Genomic DNA, 22,665 nt, shown 5'->3' with positions numbered 1-22,665 from the left:
TATGATAGCAAGCAAAGAGCTCATTCATCAGAGAATACAGAAAGCATCTATAAATATCTGTGAAAAATTTATATTTCTCAATTTGGTAGTTTCTTATATGTTTGTTGTATTAGATAATTAATAAAACCATATTAATATCGGGATTGGAGTTGTTACAATTCTAATTAACTAGAATATATATCACTGGGCAAAAAGTTGTCAAAATGCTTGCTAGATCCTGGAATACTCAAATTTAAAATCGTCATATATTTACAAAACTGAGTATAGGATTTTCGACACAAAAATGCTACATGTTCCCCGTCCAAAAATAGCATTTTGATCATATTCCTTCTCTGTTTTTTTTTTTGTCAATACACCCATTTTTTGTCAATACACCAATAAATTTGTTACAGGTCATTGATAGACTCCAACAAACCACACACAAATTTTTTCGTTCAAATTCAAAAATATTTGTTGAGGATTAAAAGTAACGTTCAACAACAAATATTTTGTACTGTTGGATGCTCATCAAATTACTTACAAATTATGTTATTGAGAACACAAATTATTTGTTGCCTTCTGATGGTAACGATTGCTAACAACTTTTTTGTAATAATTGTTATAAAAAGTACAAATTAGTTTGTTGCAGGAAAATTAACAAATTTTGTTATTGGTTTTCCAACAAAAGTTATTGGTTCTCAAACTTATTTTTATCTGTGTAGTTATTTACCTGAAAAGAAGAGCACAAAATAGTATAATTATATAATTAATTGAAATTAAGAAAAACATATGAACACAAACATCAGATTTATTATTGATGAAGTATTTGATTAATTATTGGTAACAAATATAATTATTTATTGGAAGCGGTAATCAAAACCATCTATTGTAGACATCGAGTAATACCCCCTCATTTTCAAATTCAATTGAATATTATTATATTAACTGTAACGTTTTTTTTAACACTAGTTTAACAACGTTACAATTTGAATTTTATTTTTTTACGATATTCTAAGTGTTTCCATTTATGTGAGGTACAGAATATTTTTTTTGTTAAACGATTTCCATTACTTCATTTTAATGTTTACTAATTTTGTTTAGAAAATGTTTGGAGATTTATTTTCTTTTAACTCGTTTCGAGAATAAGGTACCCTATTTTGGGATGATAGTTGAAAGGATATAGGAGTTAATGATCCGTTTAGAATAGTTATTAAGGTTATCCAGTTATTTTTTGGCAGTTATTATTTAACTGTGCGATTCAAGATCCTTCCAAATTCTTTAAATTTTGACAATTTTTGAGTATCAACTATTGGAAATTAGAAACGATAAAGAGTCTAATTTCTTTGCGACTTTGTTTTGTAGTAAGATGAAATTGCGGTCAGGTTCGTCTACAAACAGTGTCGCGATGAATCCAACATCAACTAATATATATACTACAACGACAACAACCACGGCGTCAAGCACAGGTTCAGTGGACAGTAGAGTCAACCAGACCATCGATCCTACAAATGCTTCGAATGTAGCGCCAGCCGATAATCAGCCAAATAACACATTGGATCATCAGACAAGTTCGACGTCTAGTGACACGTCAATAACTTCCCCAGAGTATAGTAGTATAACGACGATTGGGATACGAAGGGAATTTCAGAAGGCTCAAAGGGATAACACAGGTGCAGATCCAACTACACACAGAAAACAAATTTGTTGTGCCAACCAATTTTTTTGCCAACCGAATTATTCAGTCCCATCTACTATCACAAAATTTGTTATAGCAACCAATTGTTGTCTGGCACAACTATACAGAAAATTGTTTGGATGACTAAATTTTGCGAACAATAACAGTCTAATTGGAAATCACAACCAATAAGGTTTCATTCGTTTGTTAAAACAATTATATGTTTTTTCGGAAAACCAATTATTATAAAATTAAAGAAAACGTCCGTTTAATGATTTCAGATTTTATTTAATAGTATTACAAAATAATATTTCTCATATTGATCATTTATCTAATGAAAAATTGGAATGTCGCCCAAATTCGGTGTTTGTGGTTCTTGGTGCACGGTTCTCAAAATATCTTCTTCTTCTTCAGTCATCATTTGATACTCACTGTCACAATCGCACTCGATTTTCAGTGGGACTTAGGCATGACCAGGCGAAAGGTTTTGGTTGCTGATTGATTTTGAGTTTGATGATGAGGCACAAAATCTATATATACACCTTTCACAACCCCGGAAGTCGTCATATTTTGATTGATATATTTTATGAAATTGTAAGAAAATTTGGGAAAACGTTAAAATATGAGTGAGATTAATGTCGTTTTATGTTACTTACCACTTAAGAATCCAGCTACCGGTTTAAAAGATGGTTAGATAAAATTGAACTCACGTCATCAAATATTTCAATTTTAGAGTTTCATATATTAATCGAAATAAACATCTTATTTGTTGTCATATATATGTAGTCCATAGCAACAAATTCTCTTTATAACTATAAAATTTGTTAACACAACCAACTTATTGACTAGGCGGACTTTCAGTTGGGTTTGGTGACACATTGGCAAAACAAATCAATTATCACAATAGGGTTGAATAAATTGAAATGGTTAGATACTTCAATGTATAAATAACGACCAATATTTGGTCGTGAGTACCAACTTTTGGTAACACCGCCGTTATATTGATTATATAAACTATCAAACAAGAGATATAACTAATAATTATTCCACACAATTAAAAATCGTGGGTTTCCACTATCAAACTGTTGTCGTAATCGAATTCCAACCAATCATTTCTCTGGGTGTAGGAATGACGATATAGTTATAGATGGGAGCGGTCTTTCTCTAAAGGATTATGTTACTGCATCAGTGGGGGCAGCACAGGCAAAGGCAATGAGGGAAGTAAATCAGAATCTGCGGCGAATAATTCCTAGTATTGTTCGTGAGACAATTAGGTCTGAAAGAGAAGGGTCCAGTGCTTCGGCAAATGTAGGAAGTGCTACAAGAGTTCCGGACATTCCACAAACCATAAATTTGAACGTGCCACCACCACAACTGCCAGGTTCGAACCACAATAATTCATTCAATGTGCAGTCGCAAAATCGAAACCGCGATTTTCAAGGAAATTTTGAGGTCAATTCCCAGTGTAATTTACCTCGAAATTCTTTCGTTCAGAGTAATAACCCGATTTCTCAGCAGAGATATGACTTACCGCCTCCACCACCTAATTATCCGCCACCTCCTCCTCCTCATAATTATGCTTCGGCCTCCGCTTTAAATTATTTCCCAAGACCACAAGAGCAGTGGAATCTTGAGAAATGGGGTATTCAATTTGATGGCCAGAACAGAACAGTGAGTGTTGAGGATTTTATTTTTAGGGTAGAGACAATAAGGGAAGACATGAATTGCCCATGGCACATTCTTATGAAGGGATTTCATCATCTTTTGTCGGGTCAGGCCTACGAGTGATTTTGGAACTTCAGGAGACAGAACCCATACTGTGAGTGGGGATATTTGAAATACAATATCAAGAGGAAGTTCCAAAGGTTTGAGAGCGACTTTGAGATCCAGCGAAGGATCATGGAGAGAAGGCAATCGCATAATGAATGTGCTGATGCCTATCTCCAAGAGATTATTGCTCTCAATAACCAGATGAGGACGGCTATTCCGGAATGTGAATTGGTACGAATCGTTAAGGATAATTTGAAAGACGGACTTTCACGACTCATATTCCCCATGAGAATTGGGAATTTAGATCACGTTCTGGAGGAGTGTAGGCGAGCTGAGAGAAATCTCTCAAAGCGCACGTCTTACAGGCAACAGCAGCAGTTCAGAAGGGTGAATGAATTGGAACATCCAGTAGAATGGACATATGACCAATCTACCCAGGTAGCTCCGCCAGAATACCAGCTTGAAGCACTTAAATTGAATTCCAATAACAAGTTGGTATGTTGGAATTGTAGAGCTCCCGGCCATACCTTTATAGACTGTGAGTCCGATCAGAGAGCTATCTTCTGCTACCGGTGTGGGTTCGAAAATGTAACTTCACCCAAATGCCCAAGATGCGCGGGAAACAGCCACAAGAGCATGATGAGAACGGGGCCATCATGTTCAGAGGTGAAACAGCCCCAATAAGTTTACAGAGCTGTAGTAACATACTACCAACAGATACAAAAGATATTACCACAGCACAACTTTTACCTAATGACAATATATATTGTCGAACTCAATGCCAAAAGCGGCGAACCGATCTTAGAGAAATAGTACCTTACGAGATTAGATTGAGAGAATACGAAAGGCGACGTGAAGAGATTTTTAAAGATTTTCAACCTACCTCAAAAAGAATTTTGAATGCCAGGATCAGATATAACAATCGTAAGGCTGAGAGAAAATCTTTGTCAATCTCCACGTTATCTAGTGATGCCGATATTCGACCATATTTGGACGTGACCTTCAATAACATCACTTTAAAGGGTTTGATGGACAGTGGAGCTTCAGTTTCCTGTTTAGGAAGGAATTGTTTTGAGAATATTTCGGCCATGGGTATTGAAATATTTGATTTCCGGTCGACTATTAGCACTGCTGATGGTCATGGTGTGGAAATAGTGGGGAAAATTAGATCTGCTGTAAGATGCAATGACAGGTCGGAGATTATGACTTTTTACTTGGTCCCTTCATTGGCACAGGAACTGATTCTGGGTATGGACTTTTGGAATAAATTTAATATAACCATATCATTTAGGAATGTGAATATAAATGAGTTGGTTATACCGGAAGCCGGGAATCCACAGATCCACACTCTTACTGGTGAGCAGAATATATTTCTTGAAGGTGCCAAACTAGAGTTTAGGTGTTTTAGTAGGCATGGACTCGGGAGGACGCCTTTGGAGGAACATTTTATCGATACTGGTGATGCAGAACCGCGCAAGATGAGATATTACCCAGTGTCACCAGCTGTTCAGAAACTTACATACGAAGAAATCGATCGTATGTTAGCCCTGGATGTGATTGAACCTGCTACGGAGGCAGCTTGGAACAATCGGGTTACTTTGGTGATGAAACCAGGCAAAAATAGATTGTGTCTAGATGCGCGGGAGTTAAAGTTACGAAACGTGACGCCTATCCGTTACCGAACATCGATGGGCTTTTAAGTAGATTGGGGCAGACGTATTTTATTTCGGCAATCGACTTGAAAGATGCCTTCTGGCAAATTCCCTTAGAGGAATCCAGTCGACCGAAGACAGCGTTCACAGTCCAAGGGAGACCCCATTACCAATTCAAAGTAATGCCCTTCGGACTGTGCAACGCTGCACAGCGTATGTGTCGTCTAATGGACCGGGTCATCCCATTCGAGTTGAGGGACAAGGTATTTGTATACCTTGAAGACCTTTTGGTTGTTTCGTCGAATTTTGAGACACATATTGAAATGCTCAGGACTGTCGGCAAAAGATTGACTTCCGCAGGTTTGACTATAAACATGCAAAAATCTAAATTTTGTTACAAGGAGTTGAGATATCTTGGTTATGTTGTTGGAGATGGTAAGCTAAAAACAGATCCATCTAAGGTAGAAGCTATAACCAAGATCACTCCTCCTAAGACACCAAAAGAGGTTCGCAAGTTCCTCGGAACTGTAGGCTGGTATAGGCGCTTCATACCAGACTTCTCAACATTAACTGCTCCTATAACCGATACGCTAAAAAAGGCAACGAAGTTTGTTTTTACGGACGAAGCAATACCATCGTTTGAAAGATTGAAACAAAGGCTTGTATCAAGTCCGGTGTTAGTCAGTCCAAACTTTGATAAGCCATTTTTCGTTCAATGTGATGCATCAAATGTAGGTATTGGAGCAGTTTTGTTTCAAAGGGATGATAATGGCGATGAGCATCCTATTGAATTCTTTTCGAAGAAATTGAACCCTGCTCAGAGAAATTACTCAACCACGGAGAAAGAATGTCTCGCCGTCGTGCTATCAATCGACAAATTTCGCCAGTATATAGAGCTAATGGAGTTCACAGTCATTACAGACCATTCAAGTCTGAAATGGCTGATGAAACAGAAAGACTTGAATGGCCGGCTAGCACGATGGAGCCTCAAGTTACAGGGTTACCAATTCTCCATTGAACATCGTAAGGGGACTAGGAATGTTGTGCCCGACATGTTATCCCGTTTGGATATGGAGGAATTAGTATATGGGGGCGATGGGCTCATAGATTTCAATTCACCTGAATTTAGCAATCAGGATTATCTTGAGCTGATCGATACTATACGGCAGAATGGTCAAAGGCTACCTGATTTGAAGGTCAAAGACGGATTAGTCTTTAAGAAATCTGTATTTAATCGTGGGGAGTTGGAAGAGGATGGATGTTGGAAAATTTGGATTCCGAAAGACTTGACCATCCGGAGATCCCACGAGGAAAATACGTGTCATGGTGGTATTGCGAAGACTGTTGAGGATATTAGGCAATATTTTTATTGGCCCTCGTTGACAATAGATGTCAGAGAGTTCATTCGGCAATGTGAAGATTGCAAGGAAAATAAAAATCCAAGGCAGACTCTCAGACCTAAAATGGGACAGGAAGTTAAGACAGAGCGTCCCTTCCAGAAAATCTATATCGATTTCCTCGGGCCATATCCTAGAACGAGGAGTGGCAACACTTATATTTTTATAGTTTTAGACCATAGGACTAAGTTTGTTCTCCTGAAGGCCTTACCGAAGGCCACCTCGAAATCCGTAGTTAGATTTCATACTGACGAAGTTTTCCATAAATTCGGAGTGCCAGAGACACTTCATTCCGATAATGGAAAACAATTCGTGAGTGAAACTTTTCTGGAGCTGATGAACGCGTATGGGATAAAACACATGAGAACCGCAATACACTCTCCACAAGCCAATGCTAGTGAGAGAGTGAATCAATCCATTATTAGCAGCATAAGGAGTTTTCTTGGAGGTAACCAAAATCAATGGGAAGAGAATTTGTCGAGAATTGAGTGCTCGCTTCGATCTACCATCCACTCATCGACCGGTCTCACTCCGTACTTTGGACATGCGATGATAACTCATGCGCAAGCTTATCAGATTTTGAGAAAAATTGGTGCACACTCAGATGGCGGTATGTCCATACTACCCGATGCAGATAGGATGCAACTCATTAATAGAAGAGTAACACAGAACTTACACGATGCCTACAATCGAAATGTAAGGAGCTACAACAAGAGGGCTAGGGATATACGGTTCAAGGCTGGACAAGAGGTCTACCGCAGGAACTTTGTACAGAGCAATTTCAGCAAGGGTATAAACGCAAAGCTGTGTAAACCCTGGCTCAAATGCCGGATAAGGACTCGAATCGGGGACAATATGTATGAGATTGAGAATCTCCAGGGTCAGAAGATAGGAGTTGTTCACGGTCAACATCTGAAGTATTAGATACGATTTGAGATAGGTAACGGCGTACTGAACAATGAGGTAACATGGGGAAGGTGTTTGAGTCTTGCACTAATATGGTCCACCATAATGTTAAAATACTATCTATTTACCTTTTTTGGATCATATTCCCTAAGTTATACGGTGGAAATATGATTCCTTGAATCGCTGATGCACTCCTGTTAATAGATCGTACTTTGATATCCACAGAGGCACTGAATAGAATTAATAGAATACGAAAAAGGATTTGTCTAGGGATATATAGTCCTACACACAAAAAAGTTTCACGAACGTTTTTCCAATATATCCATGATATTTAGAAAGTCAAACTGAAATGACAGGTCACTTAAGTTGACATTTTGTGTATGTGTAGTGTTGTTGTATTGTTGAACGTTTGGACTTTGTTGTAAATTTAGATAATTATATTTAACAGATTTTAAAGAAAGCTCTTTTATTTTTCTCCCCAGTTTCTAACACGTAGGCGAAAAGTTTCATAAAACTAAACCCATACAAACAACACAATGTAAATAAAAGCAATATTTATGTACACAAAGAATGTAAACAAACCTACTAAACGTAAACAAAGACTTTGACAAGATGAATGTCGATATTAGTCACCTGATTGCATGACTTTACCTTTAATTAATATGCCTTGGTCATGGCGTGACACACATAGCTTTCAAGATGGGTTTACTTTAACTTTCACAACGTATATATAATATTATTTATATGATTCGCGTCCGATTATTATTTCCCAAATTTTATTACTCATTCGTATTCGGAATAAAATCTGGCTTTGTGACGGACGCTTACAATTCTTATATTGTGTATATATAGACCATTTTTGGAACATTTCAAAGGTATCTTTGAAATTTTGATTTCTGTCCAATAGTTCCCGTAAATTGCTTACGAATGCAACATGATCACAAGCTAAAATAAATATAGCGAAAATGATAACTTAAATGTGTTTTTAATTTAAACTATTGGAATTTACAGGAAATAAGTCCTAAAGGTGGATATTTTGATTCCATAAATTTGAAACCTTATCTTCGAATGACTAGTCTATTAATTTTCTTATACCAAAAGCTTATACAATACAAAGTTGTCTCCTTCATCTAACTACACACCACCTTTCATTAATACCAACTCAAAATATGTATTTGGAGGCCTCTGCGAACTATTTATTCGGGATTGAGTTCGGCCTAATGTAGCAGCTATAGTGCTTCTCTGAGATAGATATTTTTGAGTTGGCTCTTGTGATGCTGGAATATTTTCTTCACTGCTAAACAATTCATCTAAATTAGCTGCATCGGTGCTCGATCCATTATCACTAGTGAGCCGCTGGAATAAAAGATAAATTGTTATTCCCAAGTCATAGGTAAATAACGTAATTGACAGTGTAGGAAAGACCAATATAGATAGGCATGTAATGGAATTTCATCAAAAATGTGATAAACTTCATACGCTTACCGGGATCTTTATTGTGCATTTTCGTCTATAGTATTGAGTGGCCTTTTTCCTTCGTTGGAATCGGTACTTTTTGTTCGAGCTCCCTTGCCGAATCTACGGTTTCTGTACATCTTTAATTTGTTTGTGACGGACGCTTACAATTCTTGTATTGTAGTGGCTGTAGTGCGTGGTTATAATTATTCCAATTTTCTTTTGTTGACATATTGTCAAATCAGCTGATTTGATCTGTTCAAAGAGGTTGGATAGATTATGATTGTCTATGAGTAGATGTATTTGTTGGACAATAAGTGCGGAGAAGTTTGTATGGGACATTACATATTATTTCAATTTAATTTTTGTCGACATGATTTATTTATGATGCACCGAAAGAATTTTCTTCGTAAAAAGAACGAAAAATTTCGTTAAAAGTACGAAATTTGTCATTGTTTTACAACCAAAGAAACTTTTCATTAAAAGTACGAAATATTTCGTACTTTTTACGAAGAAAAGTTCTTCCAAAATTTTCGTAGTTTGTATGAAAAAAATTCGTACTTTTTATGAAGAATCTTCGTACTTTTTATAGAAAATCTTCGTACTTTTTATGAAACAATTTCGTTCTTTTTATGAAAATGTTTCGAACTTTTTATGAAAAATTTTCGTAGTTTTTATGAAATATGTTCGTACTTTTTATGAAAAACTTTCGTACTTTTTTCTGAAAAATGTTCGAACTTTTAGGAAAAAAATTTATAGTCGAAAGTGCATTTGGTTGTAGTTGCAAGTGTGAAAAATGACATCACTACTTTACATCTTAAGTTTTTGAATAATTTTTAGTTTTATTGCTTCACTTTTATTCATAGCGCGCTATCACCCAAATGAGAAGTAGCATAGACTTGCATAAAAAAATAGAATAAAGGAATACACTCAAGCACATTATAAAAGACAATTTAATGCCGCGAACGGAAATTTTACAACTTCAATGAAACTTCTTCGTTATTTCAAAGAAAATGTTTCGTACTTTTTATGAAGAAATTTTAACGCAGAATGTTTCGTAAAATATTCGTAAAAACTTCTTCACAAAATTCATGAAATGTGAAGAAAGTTTCGTTAAAAGTACGAACTTTTTACGAAGAAAAGTTAATGTAGAATGTTTCGTAGAAGTTTCGTATATTCGTAAAATGTTCTTCGTAAAATTTACGAAAATGAATGAAAATTTCGTTATTTTAATGAAGAATTCAGGAAGAATAGTTAATGAAGAATTCTTCGTAAAATTAACGAAGAGAATTCTTTCGGTGTGGTGCATCGTAGAAATTGAAACTACTACGCCTGATTGAGGTACTACGGACAATTTTGGCAGTCGATTCTAAAACGACCGAATACACTATTCGCCACCTACCGACAGTACTGAACGAATAGACTGTTGTAAGAACCGAAAATCCAAAGTCAGATTTTGTGGATTGTGTTTCAGTTTTGTAGTGTGTGTGTCCTCTTCAAAGTCACCTTGTGAAGATGATTTCAATACAACCATAGGGAGGAATACAAATGGCACGATAGCGGTATTGAGCTAGTAATTTCAGTCATACTCTTGAACAGTTCAGTTCTGGCAGGCAAATAGTGATCCGAAAAATAGTCCAATAGACTATTTTATTAGACCCAAGTGCAGAAAATTTCAAGAATTTTTGTTGTTTAAATCAAGAATTTTCATTATTTAAATTAGAGTGGTGATATAATCATTGGAATACGATCTATAGTATATGAGATACGCGTGATATATACAAATTTAATTGAATTTCATCCTCGGGTAAGGTTCGATAGTTCAATAATATTATGTCCTTATGAATTCGTATTCATTCATGTAAACTTTTCAAAATTAGGATATTATGCATTCAGGAGTTGGTAACTCGAAAGTAACCCAGATTCTTTTGGCCAGCTTTATAAGCACCATCTATGACATATCCATTAGCGTAGCTAGACAATTTTCCTAGCCCCCCAGCTAAAAATTTATAGACTGAACTTATAGATTCAATTAATGTTTTATTTCATAAAATTGAATAAAAAATTGGGCATCAAAATAACTCGACAATTAATTTATAATAAAGCAACTAAAAGTAGTTCCACACTTTTCCCAGCAAGAAAATTGTGAGTTGTTCTAAAGGCACAACTTTAAAAGTACTTCCAAAAATGTCCTCAATTATTTTAACTACTTCATTTTTTACTTTTTTTAGTCATATTTTAATGTGTAATTTTTTGTTTTCTTTTTTTTCAAATAGTTTAAAAAAAAGAGTAAGAATAAATAAATTGGTACAAATTATTCAAATTTTGCCACAAAACTGCTAAATCCATTATAGAAAAATCGATAAGTTTCGCAATTATTCGAGGAAAAACGTTTCAAACAAGCGTCAGAATGCATTAAAAATCATAAAAACAATATAAAAATTATTTGTTTGGGAAAATATCACAAAATTTTTTAATTCACATTCAAAACACTGAATTCGGATCTCACCTTAAGAAGTGATGCAAATTCATTGCAACGGCTGTTGAAACGGTGAACATTTGTCCTATGACAAGCTCATATTACATTCATTGCTTCTCCGCCAATTTTGCACCACTTCTAGACCCAAAAAGAACATTTTCACTACTTTTTAGGCAACGCTTTTTCGCAGCATTATTAAGATATTAATTTATGAAAGAATGTTTTAATATCAATTACTATTTTTTTAATTAAATTGACTAAACTAAATCAATCATAAGTTCAACTACAGCTTTATTTCATAAATATCTGACTTCAAACATTGCCATCGGTAACTGCACCCTCACAAAAAATAGCTTCTGTAACATATACTCCCAAACATATTTTGCTTCAAGCATATACATTTTTGGGTATTGCCCAAACATTTATATGTTTGATCTCTTCCAATATATAATATGTTTGAAAGCATATTGGTCTAAACAATATATGTTTGGGTAGTCTAACTTCCAAACATTTTGTATTTTTGCATCCAAATTCAATAATGTTGTCTTCCAAAAAACAATATGTATTATGTGAACATATAATATGTTTGGAAGCATTTTGCACCCAAAAATATTATATGCTTAAAAAAAATTCTCCCAAACAATATTGTGCTCAAAATTTTATTTATTTATTTATATATTTACAATCATAATGAATTACGAAAATAAACAGGTAATATAGGTGCTAACAACATAGGTTTTCGACCTAAATGCTCAAAATTTTGTTTCTGCCTAATTGTATATTCCCCCACATCTTTCTCACTTCCACGAGATTTTTTAGTTCTTAGCACCTTTTTCTGTAATACAAAAATTCTGTAATACAAAAATTTTACCTTTTGCCGGACGGGGATTCGAACAGCGGACCACACAGTTTGTAAGGATCAAAGAAGTAGCTGATCAATTGCCCAAGGAAAAATAAAATGTTAATTTTGTAATAACAAGCAACAACAACCAACTTAATTCAATATCGCTCCCTGTTAAATAGCGCTCCAAGCTACTAAACACATATATGTTTATAGGCTATTTCTAAATTAATATATGTTTGCATCCAAGCATATTATATTTACAAACATTTTATGTCCCAAACATAATATGTTCTAACATATATATCCCAAACATGTTATGCTAGTTTATGAACATTATATGCTTGCACTCAAAAATATTGTGTTTAAAAATTTGTGTTCCAAACATATAATGTTTATAGCCAAACATATGAAAAACAGTCTTTTTCATCCGTGTGCTACCACAACCCAAGTAATTCGATTGTTCATGAAAGTCATTAGCGGAACTTTGTGCAATTGTATATACTTGTTTTATTTTTCTAAAAATTAAAAAAAAACTATTGACATTTATTGAAAAATGGAAAATCATAAATAGAGTTTCAAATTCTGGGGGGGGCTAAAATTTTTCTGGGGGGGTCTAAGCCCCCTCCCCAGAGGCCTTCCTACGCTTATGGACATATCCCGAGGATTACTAAAGTCAGCAGATGACTGTGCTAAGTTAGTGAGTACACCCACCCATAGTTATAATGAATTATGGCAAATCAGCAATATGTAAAACTGCCAAAGAAACCTACCGTCTCTGGATCTGATATACAGATTTAAAAAAAAAAAAAGAAAAAACCTCATATATTAACACCACAACTGAAATGATTGATCTCAAACAGCTTAGAATCTCGTAACTTCGAACGATTTTGATCCAAATTTACTCGGAATCACTAAAATTATCAAGTAAAAAGAATTTGAAAATCGGAACACAGAAAACATGCTTTCCTATAAGCACTTAAAATAACTTTACATGCAAAAGCCGGATTTTAAGATTATGTATGGTTTTGGTAAACTTCCAGATGAGAATTTTTTTATAGAAAAGTAAAAAAAAGTAAAAAGGAGAAATAATTCGGAGTAGTCAATAACATGAAGAATGTATAACCGTATCATAAACAATATAACTGAAATGTGAAGTATTTTCAAATCAAAAAAAAAATGTTTTGATTAATTGTACGAGGTTGGGTATGTAGTTGATTCAAAGATGAGATTGTGATGATTGGAATTCCCTTTCCATGTTTTTAAATAATTTGAAGGCCAAAACATTTAATCAGGATGACCACTCTTCGGTCACATGCGGGTGGGCTGCCAAGGAACTGACAATATCTAGTTCCACAGTTATGCCAATACAAAATTAGAATTGTGTAACGTGTTGCAGCACTACTTGTTAAAGAATATCCGTCCGTTTGTTTTTATAGAAACCAAATATTGTAACTGTTTATTGTTCATTTTTCTTATTAAACCTATAATACCACCAGGCACTTCTAATTTATTGTAAAAGGATTAAAGCGGAAACGAACCTACTTCCGGCGAGTTAAGCCCGCAGCTAACAACATATAGTGCCACCGCTAATATAAAAAAAACAAGACCTTTACACTTTATTTGGGAAATTTAGATTCCTATGTCTGCTTGTTCTTGTAGAACAGAAACATTTTTGCTATTTTGAAAGTAACGCAATTGTGTCTGAACGTGACACAATTTTCTCTATCTGTATCTGAAATATTTGAAATGCCGAACGAGGGTACCGAGGACATGACCCTATGTGGGGAAACTAAGGGAATGACCAGGGAAGAAATGAAATTTTATTTCGACTACGACCATTTCCTATGCACCTATATTGATAAGTTGGATGTAGTCCAACAGACGGAATCGCTGGGTCAGGCTAAAATGGAAGATTTAGAGGCCAGGTGGGCAAGTTTAAATTCTTCCTACGAGTCACTTATGATATCTTCTGATTCGGCCATTACTAAGGAAGTCAGGGAGAAAGCTAGGGTTAATTTCGGTGTATGCAATGAGGCCTTCTTTAATTCAAGAGCCTGTCTTTTAGATATATTGAAGTTAACGTCTTCCCCAAATCCTTGTGAAGTGGCTTCCCAAATAGGGATCTCGCCAAACGATTTACCTCCTCCACGTCCTAGTTTGGACTCTCAAAATAATGATTCACCTAGTGTTTACATAAAAGTTCCCCCTTGTGACACTGAGTTTTTTAAATGTGGGTACGAGGAATGGCCGTCTTTCCGTGATATGTTCACGGCGGTTTATGTAAACTTACGCCCGCACAAAAGCTATATCACCTGAGGAATAAAACCCAGGGATCTGCTGGTGCAATAGTCGCTCTGTGATGAGAATTTTGACTTGGCGTGGAAGGCTCTGAAAACACGCTATGAAAATAAGCGTGTACTAGCTTAACCAGCTTAAAATATTGTTCAACATGCTAGTGGCAACGGAAGAAACGAGTGATTCGGTTCAGAAGATTCAGTCAACGGTGAATGACTGTTTAGCCACGCTTAGAACACTTAATGTAAAAGTTGAACATTGGGATCCTATTTTGATCTCAACCAAACTTCCGGATCAAACGTTATCCTTGTGGGAACAATCCCTGAACTCCCACAACGAACTGCCAATGTGGTCCCAACTGGATGAGTTTCTTATAGACAGATTTGAAATTGTTGAACGTTTATCCAGCATTCGTTCAACAAAAGATGGTTATATTCACTCTAAATCTAATGTAAATCGAACTCAAGTATATCATTCTCAGGAAAAGTTGAACTCTACATGTCCTTCGGGGAACAGGAAAGAGTAGATTTTGTTTTCAAAAATAAATTATGCAATAACTGTCTATCTCCCTTTCACAAGAAACAGAAATGTAAGAGCAAGAATAAATGCTTTGTGTGTCAGAAATCACACCATACATTGCTTCATTTGAAGGACAAATCTCTCATTAAAACTGAAGGCAATAACAGCGAAAGAACAGCTAAGCCCTCTGAAACTCATCGAACCTCCGACAATAGAACCGAGGGCTTAAATGACGGTCCATCTTCCTCAGGTTTGACACGAAACTCCCAGGTACAAGTAAATTTTTGTTCAAGCAATGAAACTATTTTGCTTCGAACAGCTTTAGTTCAAATTGACCTTAAGGGAGAATTGTATACCCTTAGAGCACTAATAGATCTGGTTCCCAAAGGACTTTTCTTTCCGAAAGGGCCAGATATCTTCTCCAAATTCCTTATCGCAAAGCCCTGTTTGATGACTTAATTTTGGGCAATGACTCTGAAAAGTATCTTAATATTGATGGCATAAAAAAGAACATTTGTGGAGAAGCATCTGCTTATAACACGATTTTTGGTTGGGTACTAAGTGGTCCCATGAAGATAGAACCAATTCGTGCATTCACAACCAATGTATTGCCTTCTGAGGATTCCTCTTTGAACGAAATTCTTCAAACTTTTTGGGAGTTAGAAAATATTCCCATTTCACATCCAATATCCGATGAGGATCAATTCTGCGAAGAATTTTACAAGAAAACGGCAGTACGAGGAGTCGATGGTCGATATATTGTACGGTTACCCTTTAGAAAAGAGTTTTCAGATTCCATTCATTTAGGATCATCAAGATTCATTGCCCTGGGACAGTTGTCCAGAATGGAACATACTCTGTCAAAAAATCCTGAACTTCAGGTTCAATACAACTCAGTCTTAGAGGAATATTTATCAATGGGACACATGGAAGAAACGTCTTCAAATGAAGTTTTCTCCGAGGGGAAATTTTATTCTTTTTATCTCCCGCATAAAAGCACAAAAGTACGAATTGTTTTTAATGCTTCTCGAAAATCCAAATCTGGATTTTCTCTCAACGACGTACTTTTAACTGGCCCCACTCTTCAAACTGATCTCATATCAACTATATTGAATTGGAGAAAGTACAAATATGTCTTCAGCGGTGACATTCAGAAAATGTACCGGCAAATTTTAGTACACCCAAATGATCGACAATATCAAAGAATTTTATATCAGAAATCTTCTGATAGCGCTATAAAAGATTACCAATTGCGTACAGTGACCTTTGGTATAAATTGCGCTCCCTTTTTGGCGATCCGTACTCTGCTGCAGCTAGCTTCGGACTGTGAGACACAGTTCCCAAAGGTATCTACCATATTAAGAAAGGAAACTTATGTGGACGATATTCTCTCTGGAGGTTTTTCTTTAGAAGAGACAATAGATCTCCAAACCCAATTGATTTCTACACTTAAATCCGCTGGTTTCCCTCTAAAGAAAATAACTTCCAATAATTCTCAGTTATTGAATCATTTGCCTCCCGAAGACATGTACGATCTAGACCTTTTAAGACTAGATGAGGCCAGTTCCACAAAAACTCTTGGAATAAAGTGGAACGCTTTTACCGATAGTTTCTCATATTCTCTGAATCCCATTGAATCAACAATGAACATGACAAAACGAAAGGTTCTCTCAGCGGTGGCTCAATTGTTCGATCCAGCTGGTTGGATAACGCCAATTATTATACGAGCCAAAATGCTAATGCAACAGCTATGGCTTGAGGGGTTAGATTGGGATTCACCAATAAGCAAAGAGTCACATTTAACGTGGGAATGTCTTATAAAAGATTTTTTTCAAATCGATGACATAAAAATCCCTCGGTGGTTTCGATATATGCCATCTGATCGAATACAAATTCATGGCTTTGCAGATGCATCTAAGGCAGCATATTGCGCATGCGTTTATGTGGTGGCTAGCTCAGATTGTAATTCATGCTCGAACTTATTGGTTGCTAAAAGTAAAGCGCCACTCAAGACTATATGCTTACCCAGTCTGGAGCTCAATGGAGCCGAGTTACTTGCGAAACTAGTAAATTATGTTTTGTCTGTTTTCAATTTTGAAATTACTCATACGTATCTATGGACAGACTCCTCAATTGTACTGGGGTGGTTATCGAAGCCTCCATGGTCGTGGGAAACTTTTGTTGCCAACCGTACCTCAAAGATACATACTCTTGTTCCTAATGCCCAGTGGCGCCATGTTCCAACAAATGAAAACCCTGCAGATCTTGGCACACGAGGGTGCAAACCTCATGATTTGAAAAATGGCCCATCATGGATTACTGCTCCCCCATCTTCTTGGCCGGAAATGGTTCCAATAACTCATCCAAAGCCAAAAATACTCGTACAAAATCTTCATGTAACATCTGAAAATGCTGATATATTGGACATATTTTCTTCTTATGGCAAGGCTTTAAGCGTGATTTGTTATATTTTTCGTTTTCACCGTCGCACACATGCAAAAGCCGAATTGGAAAATGCTTTCCCCAGTATAAATATCTCTCAAAATGAGATAACATTTGTCAAAAATAGATTAATTCATTTATCTCAGCTTCACGCATTCAAAGACGAATACCATGCTCTTTTACAAGGTAATCCAATTTCACAAAAAAGCCCTTTATCTACGCTAAATCCATTCATTGATGGCAACCAGATTCTTCGAGTGAATGGTCGATTATCTCAATCAAACATTCCTTATAACGAACGACATCCAGTAATACTTCCAGGCAATTCAAGATTTTGCCGACTTTATCTCTCTCATCTCCATACTTTTCTTGCACATGCAGACTGCACGCTAATCTGCAGAATGGTCCAAACCGAGTTTTATATCTCCAGGCTAAAGCCTCGAATCAAGAATATAATCCATAAATGTAAAACGTGTGTTTTTTTTAAACACAAGTTGTGCTCTCAAATGATGGCACCACTACCCCTCGATAGAACTACGATTTCACCCCCTTTCCATGTTACTGGAATAGACTTCGCCGGTCCCTTCGAGCTCAAGAGCTCATATTTACGAAGAGCCCCTTCAATAAAAGCTTATGTTTCGGTATTTGTTTGCTTTGCCACAAAGGCTGTACATTTGGAGCCATGCTCGGACCTTTCCTCGGCGGCTTTTGAACCGCATTCGCTCGTTTCGTTGGGAGGCGAGGACTACCCCGTAGGGTAGTATCGGACAATGGACGGAATTTTGTTGGGGCTAGCAGACTGTTGCTCAGGGAATTTTCTAAGTTTATAAAAATGGCTTGCACAGATATATCGAATAAATATTCTACTCATGGGTTCGAATGGTGCTTCATCCCCCCACATGCTCCCCGCATGGGTGGCCTATGGGAGTCAGCCGTTAAAAGCTTTAAATACCATTTTAAACGAATTGCTGGCTCTCACAGGTTAACTTTTGAACAATTCGCCACTATTTTGGCACGGATTGAAGGAGTTTTGAACTCTGGGCCTATATCAGCGTTGTCAGAAGACCCCTCGGACCTGAGTGCACTTACACCAGGTCACTTCCTTAGAGGGTCCCCTATGTTAGCTTTTCCTGAACCCATATCTCCAAACATTTCTCTTACCAACCGTTGGATGAAACTAAAAGCTCTTCACCACCAATTTACCGTACGCTGGAAAGAGGATTACTTAAAATCGCTTCAGAAACGGTATAAGTGGAAAACTCCACAAACCGATGTCAAGGTGGGTGATTTAGTCGTAGTGGTAGATGATTTGCTGCCACCAAGTGAATGGCGACTAGGCAGGATTGAAAATACTCAACCCGGCCAAGATGGGAAGATTAGAGTTGTTCAAGTTCGTACCGCAGCTGGTCTAATTAAACGCCCAATAGTGAAATTGTGCTTATTACCGTACTTGAGTTCCCCTGAATCCGAATAATAGTTTACTAAGTAACAACGAAACCATACGATTTTCCACTAAAGTGGAGGATCACTTACACTTTAACCGCACTCCATATTTTGTTTTTACAGAGCACAAAGTATTTCTGAAAGGCCCAACTCGGATGTATATCGCTGCTTGTTGTGTAGGCGATATCATGGAATTCGTGTATGTCCAAAATTCATAAAGATGCAACCAATGGAAAGATGTAGAACAGTGCGGCAGCTCAAATACTGTGCCTAGCAAAAAGCCACACAGTTGGAAATTGCATATCCAAAAATAAATGCCGTAAATGAAAGAACTACCATCACACTATGCTACATCCAAGTGAGCCAACTATTTACTCCCACTCTAACAACCGTCAAAAGCAACGAAAGCCACAGAACAAACGGCAACAGCAACCAAGTCAAGCTCAACATACTAAAACCCGTCCAAACAAAAGAATCAACAAGCGCAAGCAACAACAATCTAAACGGAAAGCTTCTTCTCAACCTTCCATCAATCAGCATATCATATCAGATGCCATTCGGTCATTAGCAACAGTGCTTTGTGCGACCCACCAATCTTGTCATTCTTAAGCCCGGCGCCATGTCTAAACATGACTGTTTAGACTTATTATTAAATTTTAATATTATATTATGAATTTTTATAATATTGGAAATCTATTGAATTTTAACTGCAATTAGTTTGAAAATCACTTGAATTTTAGTATAAACCTTGTTATAAAATAAGCATAAAAAGAAACGTCAAATCATAATCAAACTTCAAATTGTTCTAAAATAAAAATATTAGGTTTCCTATCTCGTAGGAAACAATCAATCTGCCACTTTTCCGGCAGCTGCATACCCCAACGTTTGGTGAGAATTAACATCGTTAATAAAACCATCCACTTGAATTCTAACCCACGTGTATTACTCCTTTTTCTTCTGGGTTTGATTTATTGTGCTGGGTTATGATATCTCCTTGCTTGAGACATCATTTCCAACCATCATAACAAAGCGGTTTCGTTTATCTTCTGTATCCACCAGTTCGTTCTGCTGACGTTACACTTGTGGGACATAGTCTTCTCTGTGATACCTACATACAGTCCACAACAACAAAGAGAGTCTTTGGAGTCTTGTCCAGTCGTCCCTCTTGGTGCTCCCCAATCCTCTCCTCATCCCAATTTTATTCACATGGTATGGGATCAATGATGAAATCATTTACGATTTTTTCCTTTAGAATATGTTCAAAAAGTTTCCCTATGTTGGATAGAAGTGATATTGGACGGAAATCAGCCGGATCAACGCTAGTAACTTTTTTCTTTATGGGCAATACTTTTGCCACTTTCCGGGCCGAAGGAAAGTATTCATTATTTATACAATGGTTAAATAAACAGGTGAATAATTTTATAGTAGTGCTTGGAAATTTTTAGACCACTTGATTTTTTATTATTTATACGAAGGATAATACTTTCAATGTGTATTGTATTTGTAAAATGAAGGTTATCGGGGTTTTGAAATGCGTTGAAGTCTTCGTTAAATGAGTATATGCGAGGAGGCTCCGATGTAAGCTGGTACCTTTGTGTTAAGATCCGCTACAGGATGAAGGGGAATTGTACGTTGGAACACTGTGGAGTAATATTGTTGGAAATGATTGGCAATTTCACTACAGTTTGTGGAAATATCATTATTAATAACGAAATGGCGATTTGTTCCCCTTTATTTTATAAATTTCTTTGAAGGCGGACAGACCAGGATTTATATTTTGTAATTTTTTCAGCCTGTTCAATATTGACTGATTCTTTAATTATTGTTTTCAGGAGTTGAATTTGCTTAGAGAGAATAACATACTCACTACTTCGTCCTTTCCCAGTGCGATGGAAAATATTCTTCAATTGCTTTTGCCAGTTGTGCTTTATTTTGTACAGCTTTTTCGTCCTTTCTGACAATGGGAATTTATTATTGTCAATTTGGATTTGTTGCGAGTGTGAGTTATGTATCATTTTGAATTTTTCATTAAACTCATCTATTAAAGAATCGATTTCATCATTTCCTAGATTGTCATTAAGCTGAGGCATTAGGCGATTTGAGGCTGAATCCATATCACAGAGAAAATTCTCCCAGTTGGTCGATTTGTAGGAATTAATAGTTGTTGGAGTTCTCAAAATAAGACCAGAATGATCAAATTTTAAGGTGAGTTTAATTGGAAAGTGATCCGAAAAAGAAGGTAATGTTAAAACTCCGTTAATTAAAAAAATATAGATCCATGTTTTAAAGCAAATAATTATTAATTCCTTTGAAGAAAATAATTACAGTTTTTTTGGATTCTTTTATAGTTCATATAATCTTAAATCTATACTTACAACTTATTTCTAAATTTAACATCGAATATGTATTGAATGAGATCTGTTCGTAGTCTTAATACAATTTGCAATTTAGAATCGTGGGTCTGGTTTCGAAAGTTAAGAAGAAATGAGTATTCTAATAGCGGTTGAATAGAGCAAATATGGATTGGTTAAACTTTACATAAATTCCAGGTACAGTTGTCGTTTATTCTACGGTGAAATTCAACATTTTCAGATAAGGGGGTATACAGCGAATATGCTAACATTCAAGGTAGACACATCGTTTTTGGCTTCTGTTTCCACACGGATGAAAAAGACTGTTTATCATATGTTTGGCTATAAACATTATATGTTTGGAACACAAATTTTTAAACACAATATTTTTGAGTGCAAGCATATAATGTCCATAAACTAGCATAACATGTTTGGGACATATATGTTAATATGTTAGAATATATTATGTTTGGGACATAAAATGTTTGTAAATATAATATGCTTGGATGCAAGCATATATTAATTTAGAAATAGCCTATAAACATATATGTGTTTAGTAGCTTGGAGCGCTATTTAACAGGGAGCGATATTGAATTAAGTTGGTGGTTGTTGCTTGTTATTACAAAATTAACATTTTATTTTTCCTTGGGCAATTGATCAGCTACTTCTTTGATCCTTACAAACTGTGTGGTCCGCTGTTCGAATCTCCGTCTGGCAAAAGGTAAAATTAAAATAAAAAAAATTATACAATTGAATAATTTCTTCTACAATGTTTGTATTACAGAAAAAGTGCTAAGAACTAAAAAATCTCGTGGAAGTGAGAAAGATGTGGGGGAATATACAATTGGGCAGAAACAAAATTTTGAGCATTCAGGTCGAAAACCTATGTTGTTAGCACCTATATTACTTGTTTATTTTCATAATTCATTATGATTGTAAATATATAAATAAATAAATAAAATTTTGAGCACAATATTGTTTGGGAGAATTTTTTTAAGCATATAATATTTTTGGGTGCAAAATGCTTCCAAACATATTATATGTTCACATAATAACATATTGTTTTTTGGAAGACAAAATTATTGAATTTGGATGCAAAAATACAAAATGTTTGGAACTTAGACTACCCAAACATATATTGTTTAGACCAATATGCTTTCAAACATATTATATATTGGAAGAGATCAAACATATAAATGTTTGGGCAATACCCAAAAATGTATATGCTTGAAGCAAAATATGTTTGGGAGTATATGTTACAGAAGCGATTTTTTGTGAGCGTGTACTGATTGATAAGGCCACGTTGGAAATTACAGTATGGTTGTTTTTATCATTTTTTTTTTTGTAGCGAGGAAATTCCTTCTCCGTATGTGGATTCTAGTTTCTTTGTTTTTTTAATTGGCTTTAACTTTAGTCTTAATGTTTTTAAAGTTTATATCATGAATTTAATACACCCAG

At 35.8% G+C, this 22,665-nt stretch overlaps 1 protein-coding gene across 3 annotated transcripts in view; it reads right to left on the bottom strand.

Annotated features, from left to right (window-relative positions):
* Positions 1–8,345: 8,345 nt before the first annotated feature.
* The window catches only part of LOC142225936 (uncharacterized), a 138,765-nt gene continuing 124,445 nt past the window's right edge, over positions 8,346–22,665 (bottom strand). For 2 of the 3 annotated variants that reach the window (XR_012719522.1, XM_075295785.1), the window contains 2 exons: positions 8,865–9,089; positions 8,346–8,735 (listed from right to left, as the gene is read on the bottom strand). The gene's annotated coding sequence lies outside the window, so the exon portion shown is untranslated. Of the gene's footprint in view, positions 8,736–8,864; positions 9,090–21,784; positions 21,919–22,665 lie in introns of those variants that run through there. The other variant, XM_075295786.1, reaches the window with a different exon arrangement.

This window comes from Haematobia irritans, chromosome 2 (assembly GCF_050003625.1).
Source record: "Haematobia irritans isolate KBUSLIRL chromosome 2, ASM5000362v1, whole genome shotgun sequence".
In the NCBI taxonomy this organism is placed as follows: Eukaryota; Metazoa; Arthropoda; class Insecta; order Diptera; family Muscidae; genus Haematobia; species Haematobia irritans.
The sequence above is the reverse complement of the archived record's forward strand: the minus strand, read 5'-3'. Positions and strand labels throughout refer to the sequence as shown.